Genomic DNA, 14002 nt, shown 5'->3' with positions numbered 1-14002 from the left:
TGTAGAAATCCTGTAAGGGGCCCAAATAAAATTGGGAAAAAAATTTTTAATTAAGCAAGCAAAAACATTTGTGGTCCAGTCTTTGAATGTTGAGAATATTCAGGCTTAATAAAAGACCTCTTTGGAACAGTCTAAAATGCTGGATCAATTAAATTTAGTAGCTTTCTTCAAAGTTCTTTTGAGACTTTGATGAGAAACAGCAATTGTAGGCAGGAACAAGTAGAATGATGGAACACAGAAGATGCTGGAACAGATGTGTCAATGTCTCAGCATGCTGAAGAATGATTCTGTTAGGTTTGATCCAGCATCTCTGGTGTCCAGTTCTTTTGCTATGCAAACATATAATTTCTCAAAAGCATGATAGAGTTTTAAAATTAAAAGATATGAGATGTGCAGGATGAATCTAAACGGCAAGCCAATTTATCTATGCAACTTAAAAGGTTAGCATAATACATTTTGAGGATATTACAGCGAAGGAATTATTGGCCAATTATTGTTGAAGTTTTTAGCTGTAGACATATTTAATGTCTCAGTTTTAGAGTTGTTCCCAAGCAAAGAGATCAGAGCAATATGTTACCATTATTATTGAACATAAAATCATTATTACATTGAAATCAAAACAAGGTTGGAGAGATTAAAATATCTTTTTGGGCTCTTGTTTGCCTGTCCTGTTTGGCCATGTTGCTGCCTATTTTCCCAGAGAAGCCTCCCCTTAGAGAGAAAAGTTGGTTGCCTTGAGCAATAGAAAATGCATTTTTAAGTAAACTTTTTATAGCCTAATTTTAAATTTAGAATGTAGGCATACCACAGGTACCTTGTACCTATTTAGAGGGTTAGCTCTAGATTTTTATATATGTTGTAGCTACTATTCCCTTGTTTTTATAGAATGAGAAGTTATAACTTTATAGCCAAACTTTATTTAAATTCCCTCTTACCTTTAGCATTTAAACATACCCTAGGCATCTTGTACCTGGGCTTTACATTGATATTGGTTTTTTTTTGGCTTGCCATTTTTTTATACAGACTGAGCAGTTATGGCTTTACAGCCAAATTTTATATAAACTCCATTAGCATTAGCATGTAAACTCCCTTACCCTTAGCATTTAAGTATATCCTAGGCATCATGTACATAAACTTTACATTGATAGTGTCTATTTTTTGGGCTTGTTGCATTTTCATACAGAGTAGACAGTTATGCCTTTATAGCTGAACTTTATTTAAACTCTCTTAGCATTAGCATATAAACTCTTTTATACTTAGTGTTAAGTATTTCCTAGGCTTCTTGTACCTGGATTTTTACATTTTTTGGCTATCTTTTACTTCCCCTTTTTTGATATTGGATTGACAGTTTTGTTTTTTAATTACATGAAATAGCTTTTGAGTTTTTAGGATTAAACTAGGTTGACATATACTTTGCCATCTTTAAATCTCTTGTGTCTTTTTTACATAGGCATGATCAACATTTTCTCTTGTGAAAATGTCTCACATTTAAAAGGATAAGGCATTTTTCAGAGCAGTGTAACATTATTCTCTTTACATAAACCTAAAACAATGTGAATCCTAACTTTAGAGCAATCCTAGAGGAGACAGGGAGCCCCACAAGGTCCAAATATATCTGAGCACAGGGGTCTTCAATGACGCTGTTTATCCAACCAAGGACCTTGCATGGATATAACCTACAACCTCTGCTCAGACATAGCCCATAGTAGCTCAGTATCCAAGTGGGTTCCCTAGTCAGGGGGACAGGAATTGTTTCTGACATGAACTCCTGGGCTTAGATGGAATTAAGACAAAAGTATAACAGTGCCCTGAGAATCATGTGCAGAGGAAGATTATTCAGCTAGACTTGATGAGATATGATAAGCTAGTGTCAGATGGAAGGGGGAGGAGGACCTCCCCAATCAGGGAACTAGAGAAGGGCATAGGGTTGGAAGAAGGAGGGTGGGTGGGACTGGAAGGAGAAGAGGGAGTGGGTATCGGAGGGGATACAAAGTGAACAAATCATAATAAATAAATACATAAGAAAAATTGTGATTAAGGTGATGAACTATAGAGCTCTTCAGGACTGATGTCTTCTTATTGGGGGTGTATGGCACCAGGGTGAGGAAAAGATAAATTCTCATTTCTTTAAGGGACTTGATATGGAGACTGATCATGTTCCAATGAGTATATGAACAACACATAATTCACTTTATGTATTTTAAAGGAAAAAAAAAATATTAGAAACATTGTTGGGATCATTAAGCAGGCATCTCTATGGCCAGCCCCAAGGGACCTGACAAACGGGCTATCCAGCATTAGTTAAGCCACCAGACCACATGCTGATCACCTAGAACTACCTGCGTATGCCCTGGGTCACCATATAAGAGAACTTTTGGAGCCCCCCTCTTCCGCCTCTTCTTTCTGTGACCCCTTTTCCCTTCCCCTAATAAAACTCCCACATGGAACTGGTCTTGTGGTGTAATTTGTGAACTTGTCATGTAATCTTCACAGATCCAAGTTTCCTAACATTTTGACCAGAATAGATTCCCTCCAGTGAGCACACCGAGCAGGGAGTGCAGTCACCTTGCCGGGTTGCTGGAGACCTATTTTGCTCCAAATCCACCCGAGATCTCCACTTTCAGGCTACCAGATCACTACCGAGGCATCCAACACCAGAAGGATTGGTGAGTTTCCCTTATGGTCAGCGTAAACGTTTCTCTGGGCAAGAGTGACCGTTGAGTGTATGGCACCTTCCCACTGCTTTTTGAAGCAGGGGAACCCCAACCACAGCCTTTACTGGCCACAGTTGATCCCTATTGCTAGACCCCATCTCTATTAGGGACTCAGTTTCCCCTGGGAGAGCTCTCTCTATTGCACACAGTCTCTTCTCCCTCTGTCTCACTCACTCAACTCTCTCTCTCTCAAATTGTTCTCTTCACTTGCTAGCTCATGGGAAGACCTAGCTAGGCAGCCATGTGCTCTTGGCCTTGGCTTCTGGCATTGTGCCCAGGTCCCTGGCCAAAAGCTGATGAATCAGGAAGGACACTTCTTGTTAGAGTCTCACCTTCTTTTGGGACACTTTTAGAAGGTCACGTCTCTCTCACCTCCCAATGGGGAACACCCAGACACAGCCAGTCACTTCATTCTCTCCACTGGGATGTCTTCTGGAGAATTTTAAGACTTTGGCTTGCAACCACAGTTAAAAACTACCAAACTCATTAGCCTCTGTAATAAGATTTGCCCTACATATTCTTTAGGTAAGGGTCCAAATTGACCGATTAATGGCACATTAAATCCCAATATTTTATGGGATCTTCTTAATTACTGTCAACAATCTGGTAAATGGATGGATGTACCCTACGTTCAAGCTTTCTTTCTTCTCTTCTGGAAACCTCCTCTCTGCTCTGTTTTCCCACTCAACATATCCTAATCATAAAATCTCAACCTGAGTAGTTCTCTACCTTTGACCCAGTGGATGAAGCTCCACACCACTGCAGTCAACCTCTAGTCTCTCCAGAATCCTCACAACTTCAGGTGCCTACCCCAGCCTCTCTCCCTCCCTGCTCCTCTGGAATGCTCTCAACCTCCTGATCCTTCCCCTTCCCCTTCTACTCTCTCTTCCTCTCCTTCAGTTTCTCCAAAACCCTCGCTCCCTTCTCCAGCAGTAGACTATTCTACTTGCCTCACTCTGGCACCCACTTTCACCCCACCAACAATCAGCCCACCTACAATCCGTTCCCACTCTATAGCAAAGTCTGATACCTCTACTCAACATAAGCCACCCTCTATCCTTCCCTTGAGGGAAGTGGCAGGTATAGACTTAATTAGGATGCATGTTCCCTTCTCATTAACTTAAATTTCTCAAGTAGAAAAGAGTTAGGATTCTATACCTCTAATCCTTCTACCTTCATTAAAAAATTTCAATATCTCACTCAATCTTATAGGCTCACCTTCCATGTTATTCATATGATCCTTTCCAATAACCTATTATCTGAGGAACACAGGTGAGTTTGGGAACAGGCTAGAAGGCATGCAGATGAGATTCACCAAACAAATACTTCACACCCTGTGAGAGCTGAGGCAGTACCCAACCAGGATCCATATTGGAATTACAATATCCCGGGAGGCATTCTAGCTGGGGATCAGTTTACAACCTTCCTTCTAGCTGGTCTCCACAGGGCTGCCCTTAAGCCAGTTAATTATGAAAAGCTCCAGGAGGTCATTTAGGACAAAAATAAAATTCTGTCTCAATTCCTAGAGCGCCTTACAAAGGCTTTCTTACAACACATTAATCTAGACCATGAAAGTACTGAGGGCTGACAACTCCTGATGAACTATTTTTTTTTCTCCCAAAGTTACCCCAACATCAGGGCTAAGCTTAAATCCTTGGAGAGGGGTCCTCTGACTCTGCAGGCAGAAGTCTTTGCACTGGCCTTTAAGGTGATCCACAGGAGAGATGAAAAAGCCCACAGACAAAAATACCAAATGCTGGCCGAGGCCATCTGACCAGTCTTGGCTACTACCCAGGTTCCCTTGTCTTCTAAGGCACGAGGACCACTGGGTCCCTGTTTCAAATGTGGTCAAAAAGGTCACTGGGCCATGGCTTGCCCTAACCCCCAAAAGCCACCAGGGCCATGTCCAAAATGCCACCAAGAGGGACATTAGGGTGTTGACTGACACTTTTTCTTCCATGATATGAGAGCATTACTCCCAGATTGCCCTCCGGCCAATAATAGGCCTGACTATGGATGACTGAAAGTGCCCAGGTTCGCTTGACCCAACCACTGTCATCACTAACAGGGAGCTGCATGTAATTATCTTGGTATCAGGGTGAGCCATCTCCTTCCTTTTGGACACCAGAGCCACTTACTCAGTCCCAATGGAGTACTGGGGACCAATCCCTCCTTGTAGTTCCTCTATTGTTGGAGGAGGGGGACAGCCTTGCCAGCCTTGCCAGACTCCACCACTTAATTGTATTTTTAGGGGAGTTCCCTAGACTCATTCCTTTTTAGTAATGCCAGCCTGTCTAGTTCCCCTAATGGGAAGGGAATTTTTAGCCAAAGTAGGAGCTTCTATTTCTTTTGCTCCACTCATCCTCTTGACACCAAGCTTGCCAGAATCCTCTCTCCTCCTCCTCCCAGCCACCTTACCTACTAGTTCTAACACGTCACTTCCCTTACCAGCCTCTCAAGTGGACCCCCAAGTCTGGGATATCCAAAACCCCTCCATAGCTAGTCACCATTCCTCTGTAGCCATTTAAATATGGGACCCTACCTGGTATATTGTTCAGGCTCAATGCCCTCTTTCTCTTAAGAGTCTTAGGGGATTTAAGCCTATTATCTCTGACCTTCTAAGAAAAAAACTCCTCTGCCCCAATTACTCCCCTTTTAACACCACCATCCTCGCAGTTAAAAAGCCCAATAGAACCTTTTGCCTGGTTCAAGATCTCTGCCTACTAAATTCTGCAGTCATTACTCTCCACCCTGTTGTAGCTAACCCTTATACCCTCCTCTCCACTATCCCCTCAGGCACGTCCCATTTCTCAGTTCTGGGTCTCAAGGATGCATTTTTCTCTATTCCCTCAGACACCCAGTCACAAAATATCTTTGCCTTCACCTGGACTGACCCTGACACCCTGGTCTCTACTCAGCTTACCTGGACTGTTTTACCCCAGGGATTCTGGGACAGCCCACATCTTTTTGCCAGGTCCTAGTCTCTGATCTACTCTCCTTATCTCTCCCTAAATCTAAACTTATACAGTATGTAGATGACCTTCTCCTCTGTAGCCCATCCCTACAAGTTAGCCAAACTAACACTTCTGCTCTTCTAAATTTCCTATCCAGCAGGGGCTATCAGGTCTCACTCTCCAAAGTCCAACTATCCTCTCCTGAAGTCACTTACCTAGGATTAACAATAACTGCAACCCACAAGGGCATCACCCTAGACAGAAAAGACCTATAGAGTCACTGGCAGTTCCCTCTAATAAAGAAGAAATATCATCATTTCTGGGAATGGCCGGTTTCTTATGATCCTGGGTCCCCTCCTTTTCCCTTCTTGCCCACCCCTTATATGAGGCAGCCTTAGGCCCTTTGCATGAACCCCTGCTAAAACCTCTTACTAAGCCCTTTGGGACGCTCCAACAGGCTCTTCTTGAGGCCCTGGCCTTACATATTCCAGACCGTACCCGTCCCTTCTCCCTCTATGTAACACAAAAATAGGGATATGCACTTGGAGCTCTGGGCTACAAATGGGACCCTCCTTTGCACCTGTAGCGTATCTATCAAAAAAATTAGACCTGAAAATCCAGGGATGGGCACCCTGTATTGGTGTCCTAGAGGCTGCAAGAGCTCCTTATTCGTGAGTCAAGAATACTAACTTTCGGGTCACCTATTACTGTCTTCTCTTCTCATAATCTGTCTCACCTTTTAACATACAAAGACTTACAAACTTTACCACCTTCCAGGGTCCTTTTCCTCCCAGTGGCACTAATAGAAGACTCTACCCTCATTTTCCAAACATGCCCACCTCCTAATATTTCAAGCCTTCCTCCTCGACCTAACTCTGACTATTCCTCATCTCACTCTTACACTGAAACTTTAGAGAAACTATTGCCCCACCCCTCATAGACAGTAGGGCACATTGCCTCAGGCTGCCTCTACCTGGTACACAGATGGCAGCTCCTTTATACATGAGGAAGCTCAAAAAGTAGGTTATGCCATAGTGTCAGATACTAAAGTGGTTGAAGCACAAGCTCTCCCTGCTCACACCACTAATCAACAGGCAGAACTAATAGGTCTTACCTGAGCTTTCCAATTAGCCCAGGGACAATCCTTAAATATCTATACAGACTTTAAATATGCTTTTCATATTCTTCTCTCCCAGGCTGCCATCTGGAGAGAGCGTGGGTTGCTTAGCAAAGGGAGGATCAGTAACCAATGCAGGTCAAATTATGGCAATGCTAGAAACCTCCCACCTTCCCACAGCCATTGGAGTAGTCCACTGCCATTCCCACCAGATGGATGATTCCATAGTTTCCAAAGGGAATGGCTGGGCTGATGAGGCAGCTAAGGCTGCAGCCCTAAAAGGCCCAGATTCCCCCCTCCCACCACAAAACATCCTCACACTGTAGCCCACATGTCCCCTGCCATCTCCTGACACTCGTAAATCCTGCCCTACCTGCACCAGCTCTTCCATCCTCACAGTCAAGCTTTGTCTAACTCTGTTAGCGCTCACCTGCAGCCTACCTCTGAGGACTTAATGCTTCCTAAAGACCATACTGCTTCTTGTAAGATCTGCCAGACCTCAGATGTTAACTCAGGAGTAGCCCCCCTTTCCCTACCCACCAAGATAGAGGCTCTCTCACTGGGACTTAACTGGCAACTTGATTTTACCCACATGCAAGCAGTCAAACGTGTCTGGTACCTCCTGGTTTTTTTGGACATATTCTCAAGATGGGTGGAGGATAATACCCCACTACTAACAAAAGAGCTCAGTCAGTTTCTGATCTCCTTCTCCATGAGATTATCCCATGTTTTGGAATTCTTACCTCCCTTCAGTCAGATAATGGCCCTGAGTTCACGTCTCTGATTCCCCAGACCTTATCTAAAGCCCTTAACATTCCTTGGTATTTTCATATTCCATACCATCTCCAGTCCTCAGGAAAGATAGAACTAACTAATTGATCTCTAAAAAACACTCTTGTTAAAGATCACAAGAGCTTCACCTTGATTGGGTAAAACTCCTCTGCTTGGCTCGTTTCAGGCTGTGAGCTCTCCACAAAAAAAAAAAAAAAAAAAACCTCTTTCTATTTCACCTTTTGAGCTCATGTATGGGAAATCAGTCCTAACTCCTTTCAACTAAATCCTCTCCTCTCCCTAACCACCTGCTTACTCCCTTACTCTGTCATCTCCTTTCCCTTCTATGGGTTTTTACTGACCACTATTTACCATGGCCATACACTAACCCCTGTCCATCTCCTATTAACACTGGGGACCAGGTCCTTCTCTCCCCTCCAAACCAAAGTTCCCCAACTTTTTCTCAATGTGGCAGGGCCCTTTCAAGTTGATTTTTGTGACTGCCCACAGCTGTTAAACTTGAAGGCTTCCCTCACTGGAATCATCTGTCCCACCCTAAGCCTTTCACAACCTCTCCTCAAGATAATGCCCCTTCCTACATATCAACTCCAACAGGACCTTGCTCCCTCAAGCTCCAAAAAATGCCAAAATCAACCAACCTGTCTCCAGTTCCAGAAGAATGAGGCCTCACCGCAGGAGCAGTGTTCGACTCTACTGGATATGTATTTTTTCTCCTCTCTCTCTTGCGTATTTCTGTTAAAGGTAATCCCTAAGTATGGAGATTTGAAATTCAAGAAACCATCATTGATAATAAACAATCTCTCCAAATAGGGACAACAAATTGTTCTATGGGAGGCTGTCGGGAGCCAATTGAGATAGCCACACCCCTCTTCTATCCCTCCCCTCTTATTTGATAGAATTTTTGTTTGCTTTCTCTTTTATCAAACAAAGGATTATTGCAAAAATTGACCAGACAGGTATGGAGGCTGCCCATACTGGTCTTGCCAAATCCACTCATCAACACAGAAGAAGCTCATTCACCTGTATAAAAAGACCTCTACTTATACATCCAAGACCTGTGGGATGCCAGATGGGAAGCAGGCATCCTTGGAAAACTCTACCACCACTACACACCCAATCTACCAATAAGTACTATCAATATCCAGAGAAAATATGTCCCAATTACCCCAAATCTGAGAATGGGAGAATTAGGAAAGATAACTAAACACTCCTCTAAGATTATTTATTACCTCTCTAATATCCCCTCTCATGACTAACACAAACCTGTCTTTTAATCTCCTACTTTAGACTCTGACCTCATCCTACAAGCCCCTTATGTGACCCAAATGGGCCATTTTAAAGCATGCTGGCTGTGTATACCACAGAGGACCAAGTTAGAGGTATCACTGACAGCCTCTGCAGTGACTATGTCAAGCAACCTCAATTCACCATTTACTAAGTACCCTGACTCTGACTTTGTCACAACCCCCTACCTTTCTCATATCACCCTCTTTGGCATGGCAAGTAGTTTCAAGGCATCTGGGACACACTTTGTAGGAATGCTAAGTTCCTTAGACTGTAATCCTTGAAACTTCATCTCAACCCCAATGTCCTACTGCCAATAATATCTCAATTCTTTGAGGCTCTCATGTCTACCATTGTCTTGCCTGCTTGTTTGTCAGGAGTTTGTGCTCTTGTACTCCTCTTCCCTGAGCTGGAGGTGATAAAAAAAAAAGAGAGAGAGCCCCTACCAGTCCTGGTTGTGGACTCAAAAGCTGCCCAGCAGGAGAAGAGGGCAATTCAAATCCTACCCCTGCTGGCTGCTGCAGGAATGACAGCATCTCTAGGGACCAGAACAGCAGGATTAGCCACCTCACTAACTTTGTATTATCAGCTTTCTTTCTAGTTCATCCAGGACCTCCAAAAAGTGGCTCAGACAATACTAATGCTTCAAGGATAGAATGAATCACTGGCAGCAGTAGTACTCAAAACTGATGCAGATTGGATCTCCTCACAGCTAAAAAAAGGGTGGCCTTTGCCTCCTCCTCCAGGAAGAGTGCTATTTTTATGTCAACCAGTCAGGTATAGTAAAGAACAAAATCCAGCAACTCCGGACAGACTTACAAAAATGAAAGGAATTGCTGGAGGTGTCTAGCTCTTGAGCCTTTCAGAATCCCGTATGGAATGGATTTTGCCCCTTGTCTCAGCTCTCGTGTTAGTCTTTCTGCTTTTGCTTTTTGCCCCCTGCTTAATTAACTTCCTCTCTACATTCTCCCAACAACAAATGCAAAAAATCTCTAGCCAAACCATTAATCAGTTACTCTTACAGGATTATCAACCGCTACCTACAGAGCCAGATGACCATGACACCGATGGTGGGGGCCATCTGTACTCCCAGAAGGAAAATGCCCCTAATCAGCAGGAAGTAGCTTGAAGAGCAAAAGTTGTCCCTGTGCCATTTCCTCATCATCACCCCTTTCTGACTACTCACTTTTTAACAAAACAAAAAGGGAGGAATGTTGGGATCAGTAAGCAGGCATCTCTCTGGCCAGCCCCAAGGGACCTGACAAATCAGTTATCAGGCAGAAACCACTAGACCACCTGCTGACCACCTGGAACAACCTGCACATGCCCTGGGTCACCAAATAAGAGAACTCCTGGAGCCACCCTCTCTCTTCCACCTTGTCTCTCTGTGACCCCTTTTCCCTTCTCCTAATAAACCTCCCACGTGGAAATGGTCTCATGGTGTGATTTGTGAACCCATCCTGTAATCTTCACAGACGCACATTTCCTAACAGACATGGGAAACTATTTGTACCTGGAAGCAATGGAAAAGAAGTCTAATGTATATTAAATGAAATTCCCACAAAAGCAATAAAAATAATATGTTGACAACTTTAATAATGACATTAACTTGAAGAAAAGATTCTGCTAAACATGTCGGAGTTTGACTTTGTAAGGCATGCTTTCCAGGAACTCTTTATGTAGCAGAGAATCCTAGCAATGAACTAGTGGTTACTCAGCTACCTCAGACATCATGAGCTCAGATGGCACCTCTGAACAAGCAGTCCTGTCATGAACACGACGTTTAGAGGATTTGTCTAGAGACCTCAGCAGGAACACAGCTGCTCTTGGATCCTAGGCATATAACACTGACTCATTTATATGCCCTGAAGAAAAAATTTTTAAGTGAAATCCCCAAGACAAGGAGTGTTCCTCAAGATCACTGAGTAGGACACAATTGCACATCTAGCCAGGTCAGCCAAGACAAGACTGCTCGAAGAGGGTTGGCAAAACAAGTGCCCTTCAATTCTCTTTTAACACTCACTCTCTTTCTCTGTTTCCTACAGAGAAATTCCATACCAGTCCCAGGAATTGTCTGGTTTCATTTTCTTTCCCTGCTGTTAAAGACTAAATAACCCAGGGAAACCTACACCCTGCCAAATTATTATATCAATAAAATATGAAAGTCCATTAAGTGAGTATGCCAGTAAATGCTCATGTCAAAGTCACAAATTAGGATATTTCAGATCCAAGAACACAGTAGACCACCACCTTGTCATTCTGTACATTCCCCCTAATCCCATATCACTTTGAAGCTTCCCTACTTAGGAAGCTGCCCAATTAAATAAAGTAAGATTAAAGTTTAATTTCCTACCTGACTGTCACAGAGCTAAACAGGATTTGTTAAGGTGTGGGATCTGGATAAAGTGATGAGATAAAGACTTGCTGGGTTTCAGAAGAAAAAGTCATGTGTGCACAAGATACTGGACACTGAGAAAAGTCTGTTCACTCATCTCCATGTAAACCAAGATTTTCTCAGGTGCTGATTGGTTGAGAGGGAGAATGATGTCAAGAAACAGATGAAAGCCTATAGGAGTTTTTGGAGCCAGTTATTAAAAGGGCCAAGTGGACAGACTGCTTGACAGAAAGGCTGAGCAGATCTGCCTCAAATTGGGCAGCTGAGAGCACACGATTCAGAGATGACAGTTCCGGTGTTAAGGAAAATAATCATATATTTCATTCAAGTGTTCATTAAACATTCAGGGGGCCTTGATATGTGAGCTTCATATTATCACAGATTCCTTTGTTTTTTGTTAAATTCACAGATATGTCCTCTCGGTGAATTACTTACTTTGAAAATGCTTCTTGACAAAGGCAAATATTTAAATTAAAAATTTTTAATTGGGACCTTGCTTAATTTTTAGAGAGATGATCCATGATGTTATGTTAGCCAGCAGACATCTTGTTGTAGTCCTTCAGCAGAAGTGAGATGTTTTATACTAAACCCAAAGCAGCAGGCCAGGAGAAGGACACTGAGAGAAACAGAGAGAGTAAGTGCTAGAGAGAATATTCAGAAATAGAGAGAACTGAGATCAACAGAAACAAAGATTTAAAGTTATAAAGACCAAGAGACAGGGACTCAATTTTGTCAGGTCACTTTCATTGACATAAGAGACTCAAAGCATACTCTCCTACAATATATCTCCAATAGGAATTATATTATTTAAAAAGGCCATACCTCCAGCACTTCCCAGACATATCCTTACTGGGGACTCCACATGTAAATAGATGAGCTACAAGAGGACAATGCAATTCAAATCACCAGGAAGTCTAAAAAGATGGAGGTACTTCTAGGCTAAAAGGAGATATTTATCTAGATAGTTTTTCATTCAATACAATGATTAAAGTCCCAGCAACTTCCAAGGACTAAAGAACAGGACTAACAATATCCTTTGGAGAAAATTTGGAATATTTCCATAACGGAGGATTCTTCAGCTAAGAAAATGATATTATATTTTCTGGCAAAAGGATGGAACCAGAAAAAATCATCCTGGGTAAAGTAACTAAAATACAGAAAGAAAATTATGGTATGTATTCACTTATTAGGTGGTCTCCTAATACTATGTGATAAAGTACCAATGGGCCATCTATTGAGACCAAACCAGTGTTCTACTAAGGGGAATGGGTGACAGTTAATTGAGTTTTTGGGCCAGGCATCCTAAGTAAATTCAAACAACCCAGGCTGATTTTTACTAAACTATGCTGCTTTCTGCTTGCATCAAATGGGATTGTATACAGAGACCCACGGTCCTTTATTATGCAGACCTTAAAACACCCAGCTCTAAGTGGGATTTTTCTATGAAATTCTCTGTCCCCTCAAAGCTCTGGGAAACCTCCAGTAGAGGAGGCAGGAAGAGTGCCATAAGTAGAGAGCATTGAAGACACAAAGAGAACAATGTCCTGATAATCAGGCCACAAAGGAAGATGATACAGCAAACCTTGATGAGACCTGATAAGCTGGGTTCAGATAGCAGGGGGAGGAGTGCCTCCACTATCAGGGAACTAGAGAACAGGAATAGTGGTAGAATAAAGAGAGTGGGTTGGACTGGAATGATAAGAGGGAGTAGGCAGCAGCAGAAGGGATATAAAATGAACAAAACTTAATAATCACATAAGAAGAACAGTGATCAAGGTGATAAAATATAGAGTTTTACAGGACTGATACCTTCTTCTTGGGGGTAGTGTCAGATTGCAACAAAGATGAACTCAGTTTTTTTTAAGGACTTGCCACTAAGACTCTGATCATATTTCAATGAATATATGAAAAACATATACTTCAAGTGATGTATTTTAAAGAAAAAATATTTCAGTGTGACACATGTGTAGGAATTTGAACCTGGGAGTAATGTATATGTAGTATAATATTATTTGTATGAAATTCCAACATAATCAAAAGAATGGGAGCAATAGAAAATGATTGTAATGCATATTATATGAAATTCCCACACAAAAGAATAATATGTTGACAACTTTTACAATGACTTTTAACATGGAGAAAAGATTCCACTAATGGAGGACAGAGTTTGACTTTGTAAGGCATGCTTTCCAGGAATTCATTATGTAGCAGAGAATCCTAGACATCAAATAGTGGTTACCCAGCTACCTCAGACATCATGAGCTCAGGTGGCACCTCTGAACAACAAGCAGTCCTGGTACTAACACTCTGTTGAGAGTGTTTGTCTGGAGGAACTCAGCAAGAAACACAACTGCTCTTCTGTTTTAGACATATAACATGTACACATTTCTCTGTCCTGAAGGCAAGTTTGAACTTTAAACCCCAGGACCAGTACAGTTCCTCACTGACCCCTGAGTAGGACACAGTTGCCAATCCAGCCAGGTCACCCAAGCAAACCTGTTCATAGAGAGTTGGAAAAACTAGTGTGGAACAGCACAGGCTGTTAAAGAATTTATTGCCTGTTAGCTCTCCTTTTACACTCACAGATCTTTCTTTATTTCAGCCAAATGAATCCCTGTTTTCCTTCTCTTTCACCTGCTCTTTTTTTTTAATGACTACAAAGGGAAGTGCTTTTATTTCTCTCCTTCATGAGACACTAATGCACTATTAGTGAGCCAGCATTAACTGCTAATTAGTTTTACCCACA

The sequence above is a fragment of the Meriones unguiculatus genome (assembly GCF_030254825.1).
Source record: "Meriones unguiculatus strain TT.TT164.6M chromosome Y unlocalized genomic scaffold, Bangor_MerUng_6.1 ChrY_unordered_Scaffold_23, whole genome shotgun sequence".
Classification (NCBI taxonomy): domain Eukaryota; kingdom Metazoa; phylum Chordata; class Mammalia; order Rodentia; family Muridae; genus Meriones; species Meriones unguiculatus.
This window is presented reverse-complemented; position numbering follows the sequence as displayed.